The sequence below is a fragment of the Canis lupus genome, chromosome 18 (genome assembly GCF_048164855.1).
Source record: "Canis lupus baileyi chromosome 18, mCanLup2.hap1, whole genome shotgun sequence".
Classification (NCBI taxonomy): Eukaryota; Metazoa; Chordata; class Mammalia; order Carnivora; family Canidae; genus Canis; species Canis lupus.
The window spans coordinates 24477023-24503889 of NC_132855.1; the positions used below are offsets into that span (position 1 = coordinate 24477023).

General features: G+C 44.9%; 1 non-coding gene across 1 annotated transcript; it reads right to left on the bottom strand.

Annotated features, from left to right (window-relative positions):
• Window positions 1-20625: 20625 nt before the first annotated feature.
• Window positions 20626-20697, bottom strand: LOC140609609 (small nucleolar RNA SNORD93). Its single transcript, XR_012011378.1, has one exon. It is a non-coding gene; the product is annotated as a small nucleolar RNA SNORD93 (small nucleolar RNA).
• Window positions 20698-26867: the final 6170 nt, after the last annotated feature.

A 26867-nucleotide genomic window follows, 5' to 3' on the forward strand; every position in this document is an offset into this window, starting at 1 on the left:
TGTTATTTTGTGTTTTCTATTTGGCTCATTATGTTTTTTTCTTCTTTTTCATCTTCTGTTCTTACCATTTTCCCTTCATTTGTCTTTCTGTGTTCTAGTGTGGATTTTTCTTTCCATATATCTAGTTAACTGATTTTTCTTTAGTTATAATCTGCTATAGAACATACCAATTGGATTTTTAATTTTAATTTCTATTTTTATATTTTTTGTCCTGGAATTTCTATGTAGTTCTTTTTCAAACTGGCTATATCATTTTTTTTATGGTTTCCAATCTCCTGCTCAGATTGTCAGACTCGGCATTAATTTCTTTAAAAAAATAATCATTGTTTTTTATGGCCTATGTCTGTTCATTTAAATGTTCGAAGTCTCAGTAGATGTTTCTATTGTCTGTTATTTATGTAGATCATGCTTGTGATATTTCATTTCTTTGTATAACTGTTTATATTTGATCATGTGCTAGGCATTGTATTTAAAAATTATTGTAGGAGTATTTTGAAGCCTAAGATGATAGTATCTTTTTTTAGAGAGGAATTTAATTGGCTTTTACCAGATACGTGGTAGGCACTCACCATTTGAGACCAGTTTAATCCAAATTCAAGGCTTGTGATTTCCTGGACAGTGCAGATGATGTAAGGCTAGACTTCAAGTCCAGGCAAGGGTCGGAGTACTGTGATTTACCCTGTCTTACCCTTAGGGTAGAGTTATATGGGATCTCAGCTTAAAGCAGGAACTATTTTGTCTTTGTCTCATCTTTGGTAAGCATGGACTTCTATCATCTGACTTTCTAATACCACCCAAACTGCAGTTCTGTTTTACAGCTAATTCCTCTGAATCAGCAGATGTCTCAGGGGGACCTGGGCTTACCTCTTAGGGCTTTCACGTCCTTAGAAGTATTTATTTGATATTTCTCATGGGATTCTTGGCTCTTGAGGTTTTTAGGTTTTAAAATATATTCTGTCCAGCTTTTTAAAGTATAACTACATTGCATTTTTAAAATGTTACAGCTGTACTGCATAAAAGTAAAATTTTGACATTCTGATTTTACATCCTGCATATTACATTCTTTGGGAGAAATATATCTTTCTGTATTTTAAGTTTGTTCCATCTTTTAGGTCAATAGTTAAAACATGCTTTGCTTCATCGCCTTGCAGAGAGATGGAATGTGGCACTTTGCCATTTCTGTGTTCCTGATAGAATTATATGGATACAATATTCTCCTAACAGCAATGTTTGGCTTAATGGTGGCTGGCTCTATATTAATATTTGGGGTCTTAATTGGTGATTGGATTGACAGGAAACCAAGAAACAAAGGTAATACTCTTAACCATGATGCATAATTATGAGGTAAGTTATGATCTCAGTAGCTTTTTTTGTTGTCTATTTAGTGAAATAAAATATGATATGAACTTAATAGAGAGCATAACTTTTAAAAACTAGGAAAGGGTTATACTGCTTTGTACCATTTTCTAGTATTATGTGCAAAATGTTTTATTGTAGTTTTTGGATACTTGCCCATCATAGATTTTTAATATTAAACTCCTGAAAACATGCTTTCTTTTTAATACTCTAATATTACCTATGTATAATATACTTGTGCTATTTTTTATTAAAGACAGTTTCTATGCGTAAAAGATATCTTTGGTACCAAGTAATCTCTCTAAATTAGGAACTAATACTTGGAGACTTAGTCATTCAAATGTAGATCTATTTTTAGCTTTTGTGCATTAAAAAAATATTTTATTTATTTATTCATGAGAGACATAAAGAGAGAGGCAGAGACACAGGCAGAGGGAGAAGCAGGCTTTCTGCGGGGAACCCAACCTGGAACTCAATCCCAGGACCCCGGGATAACAATGCTCAACTGCTGAGTCACCCAGGTGGCCCACTTTTGGCTTTAATATCTTTTTAACCCTCTTTTACCAAGTAAGAATGTAGGATTTCAAATTTTTCTTATTTTGATTACTAGTCAACATTTCATTCCTGCTTAGGTGGCTTGGAAAGACATTCTCTGAAGCTGTGCCATTGGAAAAGCTAACTTATTTAAAGTTGGTCCTTTGACTATACTGATAACTTCAGTCACAGGTCACGTCCAGAAGAGTGTGATGTGTCAGTGGAAACACTTTAAATTCTCTGACTTACCAAGTATCTTGCTTTTCATAGAATTCTTCTCTCAAAGTATGTTTTCACTTACTTGTAAAGCTCAGGTTTGGTGGTTTGTTTTCTTTTGGTTGCAGAGGCTTTGCCTTTAGAGAGCATGTGAGCCTCCTCTTTGCCTCCTACTCAAGCCCTTGATTGCTGATGAAAAGGAGAACTCTAGCGGGCCCAGGGATTTGGTCAAATGTGATTGATTACTCGGCATTAAATGATAACGTAGCCGTGACCTGTCTCTTAAGACCAAGAGTGAATATCGTGGCCATTCGCAGTTGCTCATGCCTGGCTCTCCACTCAGAATGCCTGCCATGGCCCGCGCCGAGGCTGTGTCCTGCAGGAGGGAGCCGGGCGGCTGGCCAGCGTGTGCCGCATGTCCCTCCCTCCTGGGCCCTACCAGAGAATGCCAGAGACAAGCCTCGCGCCCCTCAGGGAGTCATCTCACCGTTTGGGATCTGGTTAACCTTGAGGCAGGGTCTCCTCGCCCCTAGTTTGTGAATCAGAGCCCCAATCCCACAGACACGGTGGCAGCCAGAACAGCAGGGGTCGTGTCTACAAGGCACAAATTCGCCTCAGGTCCAAAGCTGATGGGCTGGGAAGAAGGAAATGGGAAGACTCAACACAGTCGCGTTTGGCTTTGAACCTGCATCAAACGTCTTTCTGTCAAAGGTCTCTGCGTGCTTTGTGGATGTTCCTTGACCTGTCAGATTAGTAAGTGTGGTATGTGCCACAAGGCACTGAGAAGGTCTGTTTTGGGGATTCCAAACTTGGTTTCTCACCCTCACCCCCCGTAGGGGCCTGCTACATGGCTGTGACACCCCTGGAGGTCTTGGTGAGGCTGACCAGTGCAGCCCGGGTCATCACCCCTCAGAAGGACTGGATTGTGAGCCTCACCAGGGATGACAGAGGCCAGCTGGCTGGTGACCTGGGTCACACGGGGGCATCCTGGTCCTCTGTTCAGTTGAGAAGCAGGTCTGGCTCAGGGAACAGAAGTGCTGAGTCAGGGCTCTGAGATGGGCAGTAAAGTGGCCTTTCAGAGAAAGACATCCAGAGCCCAACAGCCCTGGATTTGAATCCAGCTGAATTCAAATTCTTACTGTCTTACTGGCTGCAATTGACTTAACTTCTCCAGACTCTACTTTCCTCATCTGTAGAATGGGAGAAAATAGGCCTCATACCCACACCCCAGACTGAGGCCCGCTCAGCGTGGAGAAGAATTCTGTGAGAAATGGGATTTGTAAAGCACTTAACACTACATCTGCACTCAGGCAGAAATGGATGACATTGTTATTATCAAAAAGATATATAAACTGTACCTTGAGGAGAGAAGCCCCTCAAAATATGTTATGGAAGTTCCATGGCAATTTTAGTCCTGCAACATAAGTGAATTAAAAGATGTCTTACTTCTGGCCGGTGATAAGGTGCTGCTTCCCCCAACAAAAAATGCATCCGTAAATGTGACTTGATTATCACTTATCACTGATAGCGAGAGGAAGAATTTTTTTCAACAATGGAGCTAAACGGAAGGATCTGGCATCTTCTTTGTTTTTTTTCTTCCGTTTCTAACTTGGATCCTTCACATCGTGATATATTCAAATTGCCAACTTAAAAACTGGAGATCTTGTCCAACCCTATATTTGCGGAATTGGTATTCTCTGCTAGAAAATGTTGGTGAGTTGGTAGCCAAGATAAAGGAAGCTATCACGGAGAAGTCTATTAAAATACACTCCTTACAAAGAGTAGAAGCCCCTTATAATCATGTCTTCTTCTAAACTACACTTATTTGGATGTACTGTGGCTTAAATAACACCACCCAAAATAAAACAGCTATGTGGATAAAAGCCGGGTGACATGGTGTTGAGAGTGTCCTCTGTTTCTGGGTAAAAGAAAATCTTCCTAGCCTCTCTTAATTACCCTTAAAGAAATCTAAAAGTAAGCACAGAATCTGTTTTGAGGCTCACTATGATTTATTTTTTTAAGATTTTATTTATTTATTCATGAGAGAGACACACAGAGAGAGGCAGAGACACAGGCAGAGGGAGAAGCTGGCTCCCTGCAGGGAGCCCGATGTAGGACCTGATCCCGGAACTCCGGGATCACAACCTGAGCCAAAGGTAGACATTCAACCACAGAGCCACCCAAGTGTCCCTCACTATGATTTTTAAAAGTGATCCTGCAAACATGTTCCTCAGCAATGGTGAAATAGCTAAGAGAGTAAGCTTTGGAGTCAGACCGCCCGGACCTGAACCTTGGCTCCACCACTTACTTACCTTCTCTGTGACCCTGAGCAAATATGTTCACCTCTTCGTGCCTCTACTTCTTAATTTGTAAAATGGAGCCCCGGTGGTTCTCTTAGAGTTGTTGTGAGGAGGACATGAGCTGGTTGTAGGCAGAAGGCTTAGAACTCGGCGCCTAGAACTAGGAAGTTTTCAACTATTTTTGTCCTATGTCCTCCTCCCCCTTGTTGACAGTCATAATGTCAGTCATAATAACATCATGACTAGTTAATATCGTTGTTGTTAAGATAGTGGGATGTGACAGAAAAGAGAAGGCAGGAGACAGGAGTTAGAGTAATTAGCTCCAAGCAACCTTGTTTTCAGTTTACTCATCTGTTAATTGTTCAAGTTCGACAGAGCTGACCTTGAAGTCTTTTTTTTTAGGTTGAAAATCCAATGAAGAATCCATAGTTAGACTGAAAGGGATAATTTCTGTTTTCACCACAGTTTACCCAGTGCACGGCTAGCAAACCTAGCAAATGCACCATGTTAAATTCACTGGGAGGAAGGACTTAGCCACTGAGTTGCAATGTTCCCTTCTCGCTTACAGGGATGAACCCAGCCGTCCAGCAGCTGGACCAGATCATCAATATATTTGCTCCCCTGTCCGTGGGCCAGGTGATGACATGGGCATCTCATGTGATCGGTTGTGGTTTCATTCTTGGATGGAACTTGGTTTCACTTCTTGTGGAGTTTCTATTTCTGTCCAGAGTTTATCAGCTAGTTCCCCAATTGGCTGTAAAACCCCAGCAACAAACAGGGGGCACTTCCAAGGAAGGCAATAGGAGGCTAAGAACATTCAAGGTAAGGTAAACTCAGAGACAGCTATTGTTCTTTTTTCCTCCTTTATGTATTTCATTTCTTCTTTCCAGAGCTCGTGTCTGATTATAATCTCCACATTCTGTCTGCAAACGTGCCTAGAAACAGTGAAAAAATAAGAAGGTTCCAACTATGCCATTGGTCATATGGTTGATCTCACTGGTGGGGTTGTCACGTGCAGTTACACAGGTTGTACACTGCCTCATTCCAGGGTCTTTATTTAGAGAGACTGCCATGTGAGTAGCGCTCCCATGGAACTGTGCAGTAATTAACCTGTACAACCTATTTCATGATTCTGGGGGCAAATTTCTTCTTCCTTTCTCACTCATAATCCTCCTTCTTAAAGACGCTAAGTTAGAAAGACAACCATCTCAGAGAGTGTGGGCTGCTCTTTGGTCAAGACAATGTGATGAATTGACCGTCTCTGCTATCAGCAGTGGGTTTTGTTTGTTTGTTTTAAAAGATTTTATTTATTTATTTGACAGAGAGAGAGCACAAGTGGGGGAGAGGCAGGCAGAGGGAGAGAGAGAGAAGCAGACTCTCTGCTGAGCAGGGAGCCCAAGGCATGTCTCGATCCCAGGACCCTGGGATCATGAGTTGAGCTGAAGGCAGGCGCATAACCAAGTGAGCCACCCAGGCACCCCGTTTTTTTTTTTTAAAGTAGGTTCCCATCCAGCATGGAGCCCAATTTGAGGCTTGAATTCATGAACCCAAGATCAAGACTTGAGCTGAGATCAACAGTCAGATGCTCAACTGACTAAGCCACCAGGTGCCCCTCTGTAGTGGTCTTTAAATCAGAGATTCCTTAGCATTAAGGTGAAGATGGGAGGAAGGGGGGCCTGCCCATTTGCCTGGCATAACAGAGCTGAGGCCTTGCTTCTGAGATCAGTTTCTTTTTCTGGACTTCTTATAATTAATTATCTTTTCTCTCAAGTTGCTTTGCAAGTGAAGCACACCAGATCTCATTGCATGAATAAAATATATGTATTTTATAGAGTGAGATAGATAGACGCATTGAAATGATGGATGGACAGGTAGGTAAGTAGTTAGTAAGTAGTTAGAGACAGATAAATAAATTGTGCTGTATCTTCCCCTCTGTCCCTTTTAGCCGTGTAACCAGGCCGAGCCATTTTACTCAGACTCTGTGTCTCACTGTCTGTACAGTAAGAGTAACAGCGGCAGGACCGATTGCGGGCTTGCTGTGGTGGAAAGATCGCCTCTGCAAAACCCCATTTTTCCCTGCAGGTGGTGAAACAAGTCTGTGTTAGCTGGTTTTTCATTGGTGTTGTTATTGTTATTAGCTTTTTTTTTTAAGCTGTGCTGGCAATAAATTATTTTCTACAACCAAGAGCTTTCCCCTCCTCATAGTTCTGATAGACTGACCCCCTCTCCTTCCTTCACAGCTCTCCTGACTCCTGTCATTTTTTTCCCCCAGAGCTTGCCTTCATCTATGCTAAACGGCTCCCACAAAGGGTTCTTTGTTTTTTAAATCTGCTTACAACCATTGCCTGTTCCATCCTGGAAGGCCAAAAGCTATTATCATTTTCTTTTCACAAGTATCTGTTTCTTCAGAAACCTAAACAAAGGAAACATCCATCACTATTTTTAAGAGTTCATTACCATGTTTCAAGCCATGAAAATTTGTCTTTCATGCTCTGCTGTATTTTCTCTCCTGTCAGTGGCCGCCTTCCCGACCTCACTGTGTGTCTTAATTCCGGTTCTCTCCAAAGCAATTCTTGAGAGGATTTGGGATGAAAAGTAATCTCCTTGGAAGGTGATCCTAGGAAGAATGGAGGGGGGTGGGAAATGAGGCCAGGGAGGGTGAAGAGCCAAAATAGAGCCAGGAAGGGTGGGAAATGAGGCCAGGAAGGGTGAAGAGCCAAAATAGAGCATATTGGCACGCAGGTTACTGCGACTGGGGCTCAGTCTTGCTAGGGCCCTGTGAGACACTGTGTAGGATTTACCTCAGAACTGTCCCACCAACAGCCAAGCAAACTGGGGCATTTCTCTGCCAAGTGCTGTTCCCAGAGGTGTGATGTCCAGGCACATCCAGTACAGCCTGCCCTCTGTTCGTGGAGCTGGAGAGAGACTCTCAGAAAGACACGGCGCTTGGGCTAGGAAGCCATTGTCACCCATAGGGAAGTTGCCCACCAAGGAAGCACATAAGGGCAGGGCTGGGCTGAGGGCATTGGAGCAGGGCACTGACATAGTGCTTATTGGATTTTATTTCAGGTGAAATGGACTCTGGGAAACCACCGATGGATTCATCAACAAGCTCAAAACTTTGGGAGGGTTAAAGTATAGCCAGTCTAACCTTGAAGGACAACAGGCCACAACCTGTGCTTCCTTGCTGCCTCCAAAACCCCTGAAGGCTGCTGCGCATGTGCCACGAGGGGTGGGAAGTGTCCTACATACAGGCAGACTGTCTTCCTGGTGGGCTTGGGTTTGGCCTTCCTCTACATGACGGTGCTGGGCTTTGACTGCATCATCACTAGCTACACCTCTACCCAAGGTATCAGAGGCTCCCTGCTTAGCATCCTCAGGGCCCTATCAGCTCTCTCTGGCCTGATGGGCACAATGCTCTTCACCAGGCTCAGGGAACATTCTGGCTTGGTCGCCACAGGAATCATATCCAGCTGTCTCCGTGTAGGTTGTCTGACGCTCTGTGTGTTTTCTGTCTTTGCTCCTGGAAGTCCATTTGATCTGGCTGTTTTCTCCCTTTCATTAAGCAAAACCTCTTCTTCAAACCATGAGTTGCTAAAAGAGGACCAGGTCCATGTTTATGTCTTTGTAAGAAACGTGAACCAGCCTATCCTCCTAGATTGCTCTTCCATCCACTGGGTCAATAACACAGTTCTGTGTGAAGGCAAGCAGGACCCCAGGCATCCTGAGTCTTACATCTTCATCATCTTGTTATTCTCAGGTGTGGTCCTGGCAAGATAGGTGAGTAGTGGGTCAGGTGAGACATGGGATTCTGCAGACTATAATAGTGTTAGGTAACCTTAGAAGCATTTGATGGTCTCACCATTGTACCATTGTTAACTCTCTGTCGTTCATTCACCTAGGACATGTTATGTGAAAAGAACTGCCCTACACACTGGGGATACAAGAGTGGTTTAATCACACACTCTTAGCCCCATGGAGCATACAATTGGGATGGAAGGTCATTGAGTGAACAGTCAACAACAGTCAACAATACAAAGCAAGAGGACCTATGTTGTGGAGGTGGGGGGAGAAAATTGAGAATACAGAGGAGGGACACCAAGCCTGGTCTTGGGAGTTAGAGTTAGTCTTCCTAACTTGAGACTCAATTAAGAGATCCCCGAAGAACAAACTGAGCAGGTGACATGAAGAAAGAGTGTTCTAGGCTAGACAGTTGTACAAAGGCTAAAATGTGAGGACATGGAAATTTGGAGAAGTGAGAATAGTTATTTCCTAGGTATCAGGCATGTCAATGCTATAGATGGCATCTACGTTAAAGGAGTAGTTTGACCTGGATTCTTTCTCTGTGGAACTGGGATGGAAAGACAGGAAAGAGGACAGCTCAGTAGCGCCAAAACCTTCCTTGGATGCTTAGGGGAGGGGAGGGAAATCTTTTCTCAGGACAAGGTGCCTAACTTTGAAGGTCTACAAGCTTGTCGGCCCCAAGAACTTGGACTTGGAACTTTGCCACTAACCATGTGTCATTCATATGTGCCAATGAGAACTTACTTGATTTATTTTTTAAAGAATTTATTTATTTATTTAACAGAGAGAAAGTGACAGAGAGCAAGAGTGGGGAGGACAGGGAGAAGCAGGCTCCCCACTCCCCTCACTGAGCAGGGAGCATGAGGCAGGGCTCCATCCCAGGACCCTGGTATTATGACCTGAGCTGAAGGCAGATGCTAACTGACTGAGCCACCCAGGCACCCCAGAACTCACCTGATTTAGTAAGGGGGTTTTATTGTTGTTTTTTTCAAGTTTGATCAGTTGCTTTGTAAATGCAACAGTGACATATTGGGATCAATGGTGATGGCAATAAAAATCACTTAACAGCTTATTGACCCCTGTGATTAGACCTGCAGATTCCCAACCTGGGCAGAACCTGGGCCTCACTTAGACATGGAATCCCTGAGATCAAGTTTTCCAGCCAAGCCTTGCCCCCTTCCCGAAATCCAAAGTCACCACCTTCAAAGCCCCTCCCTGAGGTCATAGCTCATCACCCGTGGATTCCCCAAGCCAAGGTCAGAAATGGAGAGGGTGGAAAGTGTGGTAGTGGGTAGCGGAAGGTGTGGATTAACAACCAAATCTATCTTCTTCATTCATTCAACAAGTCTTCCTGCAGGCCTCTTCTGTGTACCTCCCCTGCTGCACTAGGTCCTGGGCTTCAGCAAAGTCCCCAAGCTCCAGGAGCTCAGAGCTTTACCTTCTCACCACTAGAGCCACAGTGGGGGGAGATAACAGGAGTGGAGGGATGTTTTCCTTATTTCTGCCATGAGACCCAGAACGCCTTGGCCCACAAAAGCTTTGGAACATTGGGAGAGAGGAAATGAGGGTTCTGCAGATCAGATTCAAGAGGTTATGGAACCATGGGCTGGCCTGGCAACCTCATTCCTCTGATGAAGTCTGTGTGTGAGAGAGAAACTGTGTTCCCAATTCTAAATGACTGAATTAGAAACCTGTTCTTTCATCAACTTCTGAAATATTTTAAGTGAGGTACCTGAGAGGTAGATTATTTTTTATTAAGGTATTTGGCGTGTACTTCCGGCCTTTAGTTGCATGAACAACTGAGAGCAGATTGACCATGTAAGATTTATGCAGTTCACATGATGATAATAAACTATTTAGTTCAAAAGGTGGTGGTGGGGGGTCCCCTTGACTCTTCTTGACACAAAGGAAATGATCGCCTTTGGAGAATGTGGAGTGTCATCGGCAGTGCCTATAATCCAGAGAAGCATTTAGCATGACAGGCTTCCAGCTTTTCTCTACTGCAATAGCAGTTCTTTTTGCTGATCCTGGATGAGGATTCCAGAGACACAGAATACTCTTGACACTCGTGAAGGAGACAGCTCGGGACCTGGAGCCAGGCTGCCTGATGATATTGGCTTCACCTAAGTTCCCTGGGTCACCATTTCCTTTTCTGTAAGATGGGGACAGAATGAGAGGTCCTGTCAGGGAAGTCACAAGCATAGGAGCTACTTGTTAAGAACGAATATTAACCCTCATCTCCATTATCCTATGTTGGCTGTACTTCTGGTGCTTTCACGAACATTGTTGTGTAAGGGCGGGGTGTGGGCTGGGCGGTGACATAGAACCACAGTGCCAAGCAAAATGGATGCTGCGTGGCTCCTGCACACTCACTGCCAACAGGTGCCCTTTATCTTTATTCCTGGCAGAATTCCAAATGGCCCAGGGACTGTGCCATTGAAACTGCACACATTAAAAGCACCAGTGCCCAAAAGGATGTCTTATGTGTTGCTTGGCACGGTCAGCATGGTCGGATCTGGTGACTGGTTCTCTCACCAGGACGAGGGGCCTGTGGCCAGCCTTGGCGTTTCACCAGGTATCCCCAGGCCAGGCTCATCCTAGGCATTTGTTGAGTAAATAATTTGTTTCCATTCTGACGGAAACTAAGTTATAGAACTCTGGCTACAAGAAGATTTGGCACATTGCCCAAAAGTCACTTTGCTTTTTTTTTTTTTTTTACACTAAACATTCTTTTTTTTTTTAATTTTTATTTATTTATGATAGTCACACAGAGAGAGAGAGAGAGAGAGAGAGAGAGAGGCAGAGACACAGGCAGAGGGAGAAGCAGGCTCCAGGCACCGGGAGCCCGACGTGGGATTTGATCCCGGGTCTCCAGGATCGTGCCCCGGGCCAAAGGCAGGCGCTAAACTGCTGCGCCACCCAGGGATCCCTCACTTTGCTTTTTAAGATCTAAGAACCGTGAGGGCACCGGGTGGTGCACGGTGAGGATCCGACTCTTGGTTTTGGTTCAGGTCATGATCTCAGGGTCGTGAGGTGCAGCCCCACACTGAGTGCTAGAGCCCAGTACGGGGTTTGTGGGAGATTCTCTATCACTCTCCCTCTGCCCCTCCTGCTCATGGTCTCGCTCTTTCTAAGATAAATAAATCTTTAAAAAAATCTAAGAACTGTAACTCTTTATGCCCTCAATGTAGAAATAATTCTGTCAGTGAATAACTGGCCCTCACTTCTGGGCACTTCCATTGTGTCAAGGGGGCATTTTACAGATGCTTCCTAAGCTCTGCTTGTTGAGGGTTTGACAGGCAAGTTCCAAGTCAGAGTCTAGCACAGGGCAAGGCCTTTGGCAGGCCACATCCCTAGGGACTGAGAGACCATGCTGGTCAACACAGCTCAGAGGATGGGGGACTAGTCAGGGCCCCCAGGTGGAGGTTACAGCAGGGTGGCAGGGGCAGCACAGGAGGTGGAAGGCCTGGCCGGTGCTTTGCAAAGGCAGATCCCAGAGGACACAAGCCTATCAATCCACATAATTCTGAAGTTCAGAGCTAAGTCCAGGGATCAGGACAGGCAACCAGGAGGCCTCTGCAGAGCCAACGCTGGATCTCAGGGAGAATCTAGAAGGCCAGCTGACCAGAAAACCAACTGGGCAGACAGAAGCTGGGAGCAGCGCCTGTGGAGGCAGGCACGAGAGGCCCCGGTGCAGCCGCTCAAGGACAGCACTGTCGTCACCATGGCTGGCTTCTGCCCTCTTTGATGCCTCTATAGCAGGTCCTGAGGCTGCTTCTGAAGTAACCAAATAGGGCTTCTTTATGTGGTTGAAAGGGATACAAGGAAAAGAGAGGCTAATTCCTGCTGTGCCAAACCAGGAGCAAAGAGAGGGAGTCTGGAATTGGAACTAGATTAGAAGCTCAAGATGTTGCTCCCTGGAGTGGAGGCATAAGTTACCCCCCCGCCCCCCCCCCCCCCCCCCAGTGAAGCTATATTGCTAGGTAGTGATGCTGTGGTGATGGTAATTCAAGAAATACTTATAATACTACAAATTATGACGGTAACTACCACGCAGAGATGGTCAGGCTATACACCTCACAACACTGTCTCATCTAATCCTCCAGTGAGATAGTGCTCTAAATCTTCCCATTTCCCAGATGAGGAAACTGAGCCACGGAAAGCTTCATTTACCCAACGTGACAATGCCATTCAGTTCCGGAGCTGAGATTCTCACTGAGGTCTCTGATATCTGTTTATATTCTCCCCCAACACTGCTGGCCTGTAGGTCTCTGGTCCTTTGACCTCACTGTGACCCAGCTTCTTCAGGAGAACATTCCAGAAGCAGAGCGAGGGGCTATGAACGGTGTGCAGGGCCCCGTGAACTACCTCATGGACCTCATCCACTTTGTCCTCGTCATACTAGCCCCATGGCCTCAGCAGTTTGGAGTGCTGGTCTCCATCTCCATACTGTTTGTAACCATGGGGCACATGCCATATATATTTTTTAATGCGAGAAAGTATAAGATTACAAATGGCTATGCTCAGAAGATAGCAAAGAAGGGCACTTTAATCTGAGAGGTAGGCAGCACTCCTGACTGCTCAGAGCTCCAGTAACACTGGCCCCATCTCACATTGTGTGCAGTGATAATTCCACATTGCTACTGGGCACCTGCTTTGTCCTGCTGCTACGTCTCATAGCAACTGCACTCAATGCATCTTTGCAGTGATGGGTAGTTTGAGAGGGCTCTCGCTCATGGGGTGCCCATTAGCTGAACCCAGATTCAGACTTAAAGGGGATTGTTTTACTTTGCCAACAGAGTAATTCAATGTTCTCAGGTTTTAATTGTTCCTTGAATTATAAAATTAGAATCTTTTGGTCAATGTTAAAATTAGAGAGAGTGGAGCATGGTCAGTGATGTTTGGTCTCGATTCCTTGGATATGAGTTTTTGTCTTACAGGTGGATTGAGAATGTTCTTGTGATGTGCTAAGGGCTCCTTGAGAAGCCTGAAGCTATTTATCACAGAAATAGATCATTATAACAATTTTGGGGTGGTTTTTGGACTCTTATGGCCTGGCTAGGGACCCGACAATCCCTCAGCAGATTTGGGGCAAGTTCTGCCTTGGTGATCAAGCTAAGACTTCCAGTTCAACCACCTCTGGTTAAGAAAACCACAATTTGGGGGGCACTTGGGTAGCGAAGGTGGTTGGATGTCTGACTCTTGGTTTTGCCTTAGGCCATGATCTCATGGGTTGTGTGATCGAGCCCCATGTCCAGCTCAGAGCTCAGCACATGGAATCAGCTTAAGACTCTCTCCTCACCCACCCCCTCCAACTTGTGTATACACATACACTGTCTCTGTAAAATAAATAAATCTTAAGAAAAGAAAGAAAACCACAAGTTTGTGATGAGCAAATTTTGAGTTTCTGGCCACTTAAAATCAATGCTAAAACTATATTTTGAGAGGCTTAGAAGAAAATCCATATACATATAGTTCCTTGCTTAAAATAATTACTATTTTGTAAGTGCTGTGATAAATAAGTTCACAAAGAAGTGAAAACAATGAAGCTAGTGAACAAACTCCTGCAGGCCTCAAAGTCCAGAGAACCTTTCTGTTCATGGGAAAGTCACATTTTGGGATTGGCCTGAGCATAATCAGTAGCACCTTAGGTTGGCATTGTTGGGCATGTCATTTTCTAAGATATTTTCTCAACCTCTGCACTATTAGCATTTTAGTTTAGATAATTCTTTTTTTGTGGGGGCTGTCCTGTGCATTATAGGATATTTTGCAGCATCTCTGGCCTCTGCTCACAAGATGCCAGTAATATCCCTCAGCACCCAATTGTGAGAATCAAAGGATGTTCAGACAATACAAAGGTCCCCAAGGAGGACAAAATTGTCTCCTACCCCAACCCCTCTAAAGAATCACTGCTTAAGAGAAATGTGAAAACTAAGGGAAGAACCCACTACTTTCTGTTAAAAGACAAAATGACGAACCTCAACTCTATGGTCAGCTGATCTTTGACAAATCAGGAAACAATATCCAAGAGAGAAAAAAAGTCTCTTTAACAAATGGTGTTGGGAAAATTGAACGGCAACATGCGAAAGAATGAAACTGGACCATTTCCTTATACCACACACAAAAATAAACTAAAAAATGGATGAAAGACCTAAATGTCTTTCAGGAGACAGGAATCCATCAAAATCCTAGAGGAGAACACAGGCAGTAACTTCTGTGACCTTGGCCGTAGCAACTTCTTGTGAGACACATCTCCAGAGGCAAGGGAAACAAAGGCAAAAATGAACTATTGGTACTTCATCAGGATAAAAAGTTTTTGTACAGCAAAGGGAACAAAACTAAAAAGGAACCTACAGAATAGATTTGCAAATGTCTTATTAGATAAAGGGCTAATATCCAAAATCTATAAAGAACTTATCAAACTCAACATCCAAAAACCCAAAAAATCCAATCAAGAAATGGGCAGAAGACATGAACAGACATTTCTCCAAGGAACACCTACAAACAGCCAGCAGACACATGAAAAAATGCTCCACATCACTTGGCATCAGGGAAATATAAACCAAAACCACAATGAGGTACCACCTCACACCAGTCAGAACGGCTAAAATTAACAACTCAGGAAACAACAGGTGTTGGTGAGGATTCAGGGAAAGGGAAACCCTCTTGTACTATTGGTGGGAATGCAAACTGGTGCAGCCACTCTGGAAAACAGTATGGAAGGTCCTCAAGAAGTTGAAAATAGAACTGCCCTATGACCCAGCAAATGCACTACTACATATTTACACAAAGGATACAAAAATGCTGATTTGAAGGGGCATGTGCACCCAATGTTTGTAGCAGCATTATCAACAATAGCCAAACTATGGTGAGAGTCCAAATGTCCATCGACTGATGAATGGATAAAGACAATGTGGTATATTGGGACTCCTGGGTGGCTCAGTGGTTGAGCGTTTGCCTTTGGCTCGGGGTGTGATCCTGGGGCTCAGGGATTGAGTCCCACATCGGGCTCCTTGCTAGGAGCCTGCTTCTCCCTCTGCCTATGTCTCTGCCTCCTTCTGTGTCTTTCATGAATAAATAAACAAATCTTTTAAAAAAAAGACAATGTGGTATATATTTATAATGGAATATTACTCAGTGATCAAAAAGAATGAAATCTTGCCATTTGCAACAATGTGGATGGAACTAGAGGGTATTATGCTAGGTATAAGTCAGAGAAAGACAAATATATTATTTCAATCATATGTGGAATTTAAGAAACAAAACATGAAATTAGGGGAAGGGAAGGAAAAATAAGGTAAAAACAGAGAGGGAGGCAAACCTAAGAAATGGTGAACCCTAGGAAACAAACTGAGGGTTGCTGGAGGGGAGGTGGTGGGGGGATGGGGTAACCGGGTGATGGGCATTAAGGAGGACACATGATGTAATGAGCAGTGGGTGTTGTATGCAACTGATGAATCACTAAATTCACCCCAGTAACTAATAATACACTATATGTTAACTAAACTGAATTTAAATAAATAATTTTTTAAAAAGACAAAATGATAAAAAGTCATTATTAGTAATAGTAAGGAAACTACCAAAGGGGATTTTACACAGACCAGCTTTTTAGACCTAAGTGAAATGAGGGAAAGGGAGAATTTTGTGGAACATTTTGCCTAACATAAGATATTCTTTAAAAAATTGTATTTTATGTAAGTTCTGGTAATAGTTATGGTGTCACTTCTCTCAATCTTTCCCTTTTCATCAAACATGAAAGACACATTGCCATGGACACACACACACACACACACACACACCCGAGACTAAAGAGGTCAGGGAATCAGCACTGTTCTTCATATGGATTCTTCACTAAGGAGGCTATATTTTGACAAGATGTAGTACACCAAGTCCTTGGGCCCTTTATTATTCTAATGAACACACAAGTACTTGCACATAGTCTTAGGACAAAAGAGTATTTAATAAACACATCCTTAAGCCTTTTATTTATGATGCCTAGAAGTGCTAGCAGCTTGAGGGTAGAATTACGTCAAGTCTTCTAGGTGGCATGGACTCCATACTCCTGCTCCCTGCCTGGAAAGAAGAGCTGCTTACCTGTAAATTCTGTATTGGGAGTGCTAATTTTACTATTGCCTTTCTTCCAGGTCCTATAGTAGGATGGCAACACCTTTTTCTCCATGGGACTCTGGAAACACTAACTGCATGTCCCCATGAATATTTTGATTCTTTAGACTAGGACTACCTGACAGAAATATGATGCAAATAGCATTTCCATAATTTTCTTATTTAACCCAGTATACAAAATATTATAATCTAACTTATAGTCAATATAAAATTGAGATTTTTTTTTGCATTCTTTGTTTATATGAATTCTTCCAAAGCTGATGGTTTTTTATGCCTGAGAGCATGTCAGTTTGGCATAGCCAGGTTTCAAGTGCTTAAGTGACATGTGGTCAGTGCCTACTGCATTTAAGAGTGCAGTTTGGACCCTATGATGAGTCCCAAAGTTCCACATATTTCTCTATCACAGAAGGTCTATAAATGATACCGTGTGCTCCATTCTGCATGGAGGTAACATGCCAGGGCATTTGTCCAGCTGGAAAATCAATGGTATTAGGCTCTGATCCATCAACTGCACTGTTCTGCTCTGCTCTTAGAAACAGATCATTGTAACATATATCAAACTGATTTGACTGGATTTTATCTCTTTATCTCTGAAATAGATTGATGTGGAGCAGTCCTTCTGGAAATGCAAATGGCAACGGAGGAAGAGTACAAGGAATTAGCCCCTTGCAGTGCAGATAAGCTCCACGAGGGGGCCCCCTAGTCACGGTTCCATAGTCTGCGCTAAATCAGAATTTTGTAAGATTGGAATCAGGACTCTTGCTCATGAATATGCAGTAGATTTTGGAAAGGCAAACTTTATGAGTACAAAATAAAAATAAGCCTTTCCAACACATATCTAGCTGTCTGTTTACACAATCTCAACATGGCTTTTTTTTTCCTCAAGAGGTGTTATCCCTTCGGTTTGACAATGAGCTGGGGTCACCAGTGACAGACCTCATTATTCTGAGTCAAATTCATTAGTCTCCTTGATCTCTAAATCCTTGTCTAGTTATGCAGACACCTTTTCTGTTCTACTTTTCCCTTCAAGGTACTTGAGATCTTGAAGGGAAGAAAAACATCTTTTCATTTTGGTTCCAAGGAGCTTAGAATGCAAATGGCCCCACTTCCTCCTCCATTTTAAGTTTATATTCAAGTGCCTAATGACAAATTTGCCAATTGGCTCTTTTCTCCAGTTCCTAGGAGGCTCAGAGCCAAATTGGCAGGAGCCTAATGCATGAGGTCTAATGGCTTGGTTTTATAATCCTGCTCTCTTCTTGCTGGGCTTTTATCCCCTCTTCTAATTATTGTATTGTTTACTGTTTGTTTAGAAGCCCTAAATCATTCCAGGAATGTGGTAGTGATGTGTGTTGTGTAAAAATAGATATAACAGCCTCTTCAGAGTTCGTCCTAACAATTGGATCTTTCAGATATTGACTCAGATACGAAGTTATTCCTTATAACAGAAGTTGACTGGGGCATATTCTAACTGGCTTCATCTTACATAGTGATATGTAGAAGTCACATTGTGCAAACACCATAAAGGCAGGAATCATCTATCACAGGATTTCACACACAAGAGAAACAGTGACTATTTGCCAGATTATGAAAATATTTAAGGTTTTAGAAACCTCAAAAATACTTAGTTTGGAATATTCACTTGAACTACAGAGATTTGCTTGCTTTTAAGAACAAGAAACTACTTGTAGTCAGAGCTTAAGAATACTGTAGAGTGCCTACGTCAAAAACGGGATATGTCCATTCTTGAAATCCAATTACATGACTCAATCTACCTGAACCAACATAAGCAACAGCATTCCCATGATACTGGGCATGTCACATCTGGGGAAGATAGTGACTGGAATTATGTTCAGTTACATTAGCATTAGCATAAAGTTATATCCCTATTACTTTTTCTTTTATAGGATTAAAGATTCTCTTCAAGCCCAACTTCCTCCTTGGAATTAATAGACCCTTTGAGAACTTTTCACTCAACTCCAGTTTCTTCACTTCTCAGGGTACTTGAGCACAAAATGGCTGGTAGTTGAATAGTCCTATTGGCATAGTCCCACTCTCGCCTTAGCTCTGCTCAGCATGCAGGCATGTGCTGTGCCAAGGAGGGCAAGCTGACTCTGCAGAACTGTGGGACGGGCTCCAACTCCTAATCTCATCTTCCTTGCTGTATGCTAGACTTATTTAACCAAGGTGTTGGGCAACTGTATTGCTATCATAGAGGGAAGGGGATGGGAGACAGCAGAGAATGTATCAAACCTGGAAGCACACAGGCATCTAAAGGGTACTGCTTGGCCTGCAGGCGAGATGGCATCACAGCCCTCAGTACACATGGTGGGGGGGAGGGGGCAGGTCTCCACAGGCTCTGTGGTTACAACTACTTATTACCTACAGTGAAGAACAATGACTCACAGCCAATACTTGGCCCATCCTTCCTTTCAAAAGCATCCTTGAATATCCCTTGAGGAAAAGGGAGAGTTTAGACTCTTCAGGAGTAAACCATGTGGCTTATGCATCACACTTTGAGATCCAACCCAAGCCCAATTACTCAGCAGCTAAAGCCTCACTTCATTTCCCACATTCCCGGGCTAGTCAGTGTCAGTCAAGGCGATTCTCAATTTTCTTAGAATGGGACACTGACAGTGTGGAAACAAAGCTAGAAGAAACCCAAAGTAGTGCCAATCAAGGCTACAGGGCATAGAAACATAATAGAAATTTCACACTCCTTACTCTGCCACCCTGTGGCCACTAGAAGGGACTGTCCAGAGATTCGGCGAAGTGCCTGACTGCTGACTTTTAAGATGCAGCTGTTAAAACAAGGAAGGGACAGTTGTGTGGCTCAGTGGTTGAGTGTTGGCCTTCAGCTGAAGGCGTGATCCGGGGGTCCCCGGCATCACGTCCCACACTCCCTCCCTGGGGGGAGCCTGCTTCTCCCTCTGCCTATGTCTCTGCTTCTGTGTCTCTCATGAATAAATAAAATCTTAAAAAAAAAAAAAAACCCTTTAAAACTAAAAAGAGACAACAAGGAATATGTTAGTGCCTGAAAGATTCATAAAGAGAAATTTTATAACCTTGATGGGTAGCTAACATAAACCTTTGATCCTGTTTCTCAGGTATTTATTACATGCACAAGTCATTTAGGTGACTTATATCCCCAAAATGATTTTGATGTTTTTGCCATTTTAACATCTCAGGAACTCATTCAAGTGCTGATCCAAAACTGTCTTGCCAGAGATTTCATTGGAAAGGTTATTAAAATACCAGGAAAGTTTTAAAAGTCACAATTTATTGAAGTGTAATTTACATGTGGCAAAACTCACCCCCAAATTTGACAAATGCCATCACTACCATAGACAAGATATGGAACATTTCCTCAAAGCTCCCTCATGCCCCTTTGTAACCAACCCCTTGCTAATCTTTGAGAATCCATTGATCTGTCCCCTGTCAAAAGGATCACATTTAATCATTAAAATGATCTATTATGGAAAAATCTGTAAGCATATAAAACCAAATTTTTAAAAGGATACTTTGAAACATATCTTCAGGACAAATCAAAAGAATAAGATTTCAGTTGTAGAATAGCTTGTCTGGTTCCTATGCCAAGCTTCAGGCTGGGGCTGGTTGGTTGGTAGAAAGACTACATTAAATAATAAACTATATTCTACAAAATTCTCTATGGGAGCAGGTAGGGATAGGTTTTTAGAGATAATTGTCATCACAAAATTCACCCCTGCTACTACCACAAGAGGGACAAGGAAAGCAAAAGCTTCTATGTATCAATTACATGTTCAAATACACTTTTTCTACTTGAAAAGCTTCTTTCAAGCACCCCAATTGTCTTTCAAGCACCAGCCCTGTAAAAGAAGTAACACAGCAGGGGGTTAGATCAGCAAGTACCGAATAAGATGTGCTGTTAAGAAAATAAACAAGTTTCTAGACCATGTTTATAAAAGCGATGCAAGTTAAGTAAACAGAATTCCCTAACATACTATGTATTGTCAACTCAGGGCTCACAGCTCAGATTTAGCAACATTCTGACATAAAGGTGAATGTTTAACCAAATCCTATCTTACCAAAGCTAACAGTTCACCTCAGCCTTCTGGAAGACTCCAATGCAAAATGGCCACCATTGGAAAAGATCCTTCGAAAGATTGTCAATTACTTAAAAATCCATTTAAAAAATAACCTTTTCTTGGCATAATTAAGTATTACCTGTTTTCTAGAGGCTTTCCTCCTTCCTATTTAAAACATACTTCCTAAAGGGAGGAGGGACTGACCAAGTAATCAATTCCTATCACATTGGCCTCAGGTAAATCCTTCAACGCCATCAGAGAAGCATATCCAATCAGATTAGATTTCTCATCCTCGGCCAAGAATTCCATTCAGCTCTTTAATAATTCAAGGCAAAATTCCCTCCATTTGGTCCATACCTGAACTTCATCAGCATCTTGAACTGGACTGAGCCTGAGGAAGGTGAGAAGAACAACGTTAAGAATTATGTGGCTTTTTATGGTTTGGGTTTTTGTTTGTTTTGTAGAGTGTCTTTTATTGTAATTATCTAGTAGCTACCCCCGATGAATAAAAAGCTCCCTGTGAATAGAGTTCCTGTAAAAAGGCTACATTCTCCAAAACGTCCTCACTCGGGAAATCTCCTTGGTAACTTTCAGCCGGGAGTAAAATGAGCAGTGAATTAAGCTCCTATCCTCTGGGATTCCATAGAATATAATGTCCCCAGCCAGGATCTTTCCAACTTGATCTCTTTGTTACGTTAGCATGGAATAGTAGCATTTTTTTTTTTTTTTGGAATAGTAGCAATTTTAGAAAAAAAGTGACTACTATTGGCAACAGTTTGTACCTAGGAAACACTGTCACAAACTCTAAACAGATTTAAAAACCAAAGGAAGCCTGGAACTTGTTTACCCAGAGCAGAGCTAGCAAGTTGAGAACAGTCCCCGCTCCTGTTCAGTTTCCACAATCCTTAAATAGACTCTGGCTCAAGCTGCGGCTTCCTTGTCATGCTGTCTGGCTCTCTCCGCCCATGTTTCGGTCTCAGAGGGAAATGTTGAAACAGTTGGGCCCCAGAGGGATCCCCCACACATAAAGCAGTTGTAAAACAGCCTGACCGTCGTGCTTCCCGGTGTCATAGTGGGAGTCACCAGATTGAGGGACTCCAAGCAGGGAAAGTTGGCCCTGGGCTTTGGGCTCAAACACACGGCTGCTAAAGGGGTGCCTACAGCACAGCTTGCAACGCTACTTTTTTTTCCTTTTTTTTTTTTTTTAAGATTTTATTTATTTGTTTGTTTGTTTATTTATGGGAGAGAGAGAGAGAGAGAGAGAGAGGCAGAGGGAGAAGCAGGATCCTGGGTCTCCAGGATCACACCCCGGGGTGAAGGCGGTGCCAAACCGCTGGGCCATCGGGGCTGCCCTTTTTTCCTCTTTAAAAGCATGATAAAATGGATGTCCCACTCAGTGTCCTAATCAGTAAAATTAGGTATTTTCTAGCAAGTGAAAAGGTCTCCAATAACGGTAGGCCAAACCTATAAAGCCCCCCAGCCTCACATCTCAAGAGGAGATCACCACGTGATGCCTAGGAGATACCGACGACGAGTCCTTCTTTCCACTCTCAGTGTAGATCTTTGCAAGTTTTACTAAATTCGGAGAATAACCCTTTCTGCGGCAAGGTGTGCCAGCGTCTCCGCGGACACAGATCAGAACCCCAATGGTTCAGATTTCTTTCCCCAGGACACAAACCAAGACGAGCCTCACGCCCTGAAAATGCTGGAAGCGAGGGTCCTGAGCTGCACAAGGCACCTCCGGAAAAGGTGGGGGATGGGGGGGGTGCTGCAGGCTCCCTCCCGAGGGCTCCCAGCAGCCTGCGGCTCCCGCCGAGACTCACCCCGGAACTTTTAAAAAAGCCCAAGTAGGGGATCCCTGGGTGGCTCAGCCGTTTAGCGCCGCCTTCAGCCCAGGGCGTGATCCTGGGGTCGCGGGATCCAGTCCCGCGTCGGGCTCCCTGCATGGAGCCTGCTCCTCCCTCTGCCTGGGTCTCTGCCTCTCTCTCTCTATATATATCTCTATCATGAATAAATAAACAAATAAATCTTTAAAAGGCGTTGGTGTGGGCGGCGGTGCCCGCGGGGTGCCCGCCAGGTGCCCGGGGAACGCCCCGCCTGCTGCCGGCTCCGCACCGAACCTTCCAGCGCTGCGACCCACCACCTCGCTCTGTCCACACCCGCCGGGTCGGGGTCGCCTCGGCAGGTGGGAGCCCGGCTCCGCGCCCCCCTCCGCTCCCCCTTTTCGTTGAAGTAGGAGGTTGAAGCTCCCTGGGGCCCGCGGGCCTCGGGCGTCGGGGCCACCTGCAGGGGCGGGGCGGGGCGGCTGCTTCCCGGGGTCCGGGGCTCCCCGGCTCCTCTGCGGGGCTCCTCTGCGGGGCTCGGGGGCCCCGAGCTGAGGCTGGGGCGCGCGCCGGGGCTCCCCCGGTGGGTGCCCCCCGAGACCCCGGCCACGTGGCCCGTCCCGGCGTCGAGCCGCTCGGGAGACACTTACCGGGTCGCGCGCCGGGGCGGAAGAGCGAGCGCGCGGGAGGGACCAAGGTTAAAAGAGGCCTCGGCGGCCCGGCGGCCGGGGGCGACCTCCCGCGAGGTCCCCGAGCGCCCCTCCCGGCCGGGACCCGCCCCGGGGGCTCTCGCTCGCCCCCTGGCGGCAGCCCGCGGCCCCGCGCCGCCCGACGCCTCTGCGAGCGGCGCCCGGTGCCCTCCCTGGCGGCGGGTTAGCTGAGGCTCCGGGCGCCCCACACCGCGGGGGTCTGTCCCCACCCCGCCCCCGCCCCCGCCCCGCCCCGCCCCCCGCGGCCCCGCCTTCCCGCAGCGCGGTCCGCAGGCGCCCGAGCACCGCCGCCCCGCCCTGAAGCCCCCAGCCCCGGGTGACACCTGCAGCCTTAGTCGGCTTTGGGATGTTGAGATGCGGGGCTTCCTGGAAACTGGGGCCTCGAAACTGGGACACTTGAGATTAGCTTGGTTGGAGGGACTGACTACTTCATTTTATTATTTTTTAAGATTTTATTTATTTACTCATGAGAGACACAGAGAGAGGCAGAGACACAGGCAGAGGGAGAAGCAGGCTCCCTGCGAGGAGAGCCTGATGTGGGACTCGATCCTGGGACTTGATCCCGGGACTCTGGGATCATGCCCTGAGGCGAAGGCAGATGCTCAACCACTGAGCCGCCCAGGTGTCCCTACTTTATATTTTTATTTAAGATTTTATTTATTTATTTATTCATGAGACACACACACACACAGAGGCAGAGACACAGGCAGAGGGAGAAGCAGGCTCCACGCAGGGAGCCCGACGTGGGACTCGATCCAGGGACTCCAGGATCACACCCCGGCTGCAGGTGGCACCAAACCGCTGCGCCCCCGGGGCTGCCCCCCTCTGTTTTATTTTTTAAAAATTTTTTATTTACTTATCTGAAAGGGGGAGGGAGAGAGAAAGCATGGGGGAAGGGGAGGAGCAAAGGGAGAAGCAGACTCCTCGCTGCGCTGGGGGATCAATCTGAGGACCCTGAGATTTAAGACCTGAGCCTAAGGCAGAGGTTTAACTGACTGAGACAGCCAGGTGGCCCTGGAGGGACTGCTTAGTGTGACAAGTGTTTTCTGAGTGCTGACTGTGCCAGGCAATGAGTGGAGCCAGGGGTGTAAAGTGGAGTGAGAAACTGCGCCTGCCCTGAAGGAACATAAACAGACTTTTACCTGCTGACAAAAGCCCACACACTGAGCCAGGGGCACAGCAGGAACCACTGAGCCAAGCCTGCTAAGGGGTCTGGGAAGGCTCCTTGGAGGAGGGGTACAGAGAGTGAGTCCAGCAATGCCAGCAGGAAGGGGGCGGCGCATCATACATAGGAGAGGTAAAAATCAGAGGCCAAGAGATTTAAGGAATCCTAGAGTAGAAGGGACTGTATAGATGAGCCAGAATTTTCTCTGGTGGAGTAAAGCCAGCCTTAGGGTGTTCTCCAAAAGCAGAGTTGTCGTGAAGTTGAAATACGAGCTCCATTAGGATTTTGTTTTCTTCTCTACCGGGTCCCTAGGACATAGCATTGTGGAGGCCGAGAAAAATCAAGGCCATTCCACCTCAAGTTTAGCATTAGCACAAGTACAGCGATCTTAGGCCCCTGTGAGTAAGAGCTGAACTTTACGGGGAAAACTGCAGAATGTCCTCAATGTCCTCGGCAGAGAATCCCATATCAGAAAGACAGCAGAGCCCACCCCCGTGGTAGAAAGTCCCATATTAGAATGAGAACAGAGCTCAACGCCCTTGAAAGCCCCATATCAGAATGTAAACAGAACTTGAGAAATTCCTCCGCCCCTTCTGAGAATCCCCTAGACCAGCCTATAAAAACCCCAGCTGTAACCCACTTCGGGGTCCAAGTCCCTGCTCCGCCGTGTCGGGTGTATTTGGACCCAAGCTCGAGCTTGCTAATAAACCCTCGTGCGCTTGCATCGGTGTCGGCTCCTTGGTGGTTTCTCGGATTCGCAATCTTGGGCACAACAAGCATACTGCCTGGAATGTGTTTGGCTAAGGGGGAAATGACTCCAGGAAAAGATACCATTTATCCCCAAAAGTAATTGAGTATTCACGGTGGCAGTGATGGGATCTTACCCCAGGCTGTAACTTTCCTGGGTCACCTTGACTGTGAATTTATCCCTGCATTCCCAGTACATGGCCTGGGGGCTTGGTGCCCTATAAGGACTTGATAAAACCTGCTGGATTTCCTTCCTTGGCATGTATTTGGCCTGCTTTTTACACATACTTGATAGAGAAGGCATCCTGGGCCTCCGGAGGTGTGGGGCATTTCTCTGGCTAGTTTTGCTGCTGCTAGAGGGAAACCTTATCACCCACCCATCCTTTATCTGGATAATGCCTCAAGCCTCTGCCCCACTGCTTCATTCCCTTTCAGAAAAGGAAATTCGATAAAATCCAATGGTAACGTTAATTTTGAGAGCATGCAAACCAGGGAAGGCATGTTGGCTTTCATTTTCCACCTGCCACCTCCTCTCAATAGAAAAGGCTGATTCTTCTCATCAGGGAGGGGGAACAGGGGGTAAGAAGTGACCACTTGGAAGCCACTGAGGGTTTTCTTGGTTCAGTATACAGTCCACTGGGTACATTGTAAGTGTCATTACCTTTACCTCTGTGCTTTTCTGATAGTCCTAACAAAATGAAATGTAGCATTTCTTGTTAACCGTATGATAGCATGATCCTGCATTTTACTCAAAATTTTTGGCACCTAAGTACATCATAGTGGGTAACATCTAGTGGTTTATCTTCCTCAAAGAAAAGCAAATCCATTGAAGGCTATAAACTGAGAGTTTGTGTTCTTTTTCTTCCCTCACTGCCCAGGATCTGTGTAAGGCAATTGTGACTCAAGGTCTGGATTGGGATGGGAGTAGAACAGACTAAACTCCGAAGACACAATCTTATCTGCAATAAAGCGAACACTTCAATTTCCATTCTGTGTTTTGTATCTGTGTTGGTTCTGGATGTGGAAGGGGAAGAAAGTACATTTTTCACCTTCCTCAAGCCCTACAGTTACCTGATCCCTATACCCAGGAGATCCTGAGACTCACTTGTTTTCAATGAACTGACATCAGACACAGATCTAGGGCATTTGCTTTCACAAATTAATTGGCCCGTTCATTTACTTTTGTCTCTGTGTTGAGGGCACATTTCTTTGTTTTGTTGTAGTGGAGAGTGAGAAAATAAAGGAACGGCAGATATTATTTATGATTTACATGATCACTCCAGCCGGGTAACAGTTTAATTGGTCATTGGGCCATTTGCCACACGCAGGTCTCTCTGCCCAGCAGCCTGCCTTTTCCAAGCAGCTGGAGGCTTGTTTTCAAGCCAAGAGAGAATGCCTGCCCACACTGAAGTCTGTTGGTTTCATCTGCCTAAATAAACTTGTGTGGCTGATTTTGGCAATCTGAAGGTGTACTTGGAAGTGTCCTGGAAGCACTGGGATGTGGATGTGCTTGTTTCTGATCCCCACGTGGGTACAAAACAGATTATTTAAAAAAAAAATCCTCTTTCAGGTTTGTTATTTACAAACTTGAGCATTGTTCACAATATTTCTAGGAAGTATACGAATAAGGGTATAACATAGAATTTCATTTGGTTACATATCAATATATCCAATGTATTACCTTTATTTTTTTATCTTTTTATTATTATTTTTGTATTACCTTTATTGATAAGAATGATCTGGTTTGTTGTAAAACAAAGAAAACAAAAACATTCTTTAACTCTACATACTCCTACAACTAACCCCTCAGTTCTTTGTTTCTCTTTATAGCAAAACTTCTCAAAAGTGTTGTCTATATTTGTCTTTAATTCCACTCCTCCATTCGTTGCTCGATCTACTTAATGCTGGTCAGCCTGTGAGATGGTCCCCAATGACCTGCTCTCCGTGCCTTGTAGAGTCCTCTCCCCTTCGGTGTGGGCTGGACCTAGTGAATTTCTTCCAATGAATAGAGTACAGCATAAGTT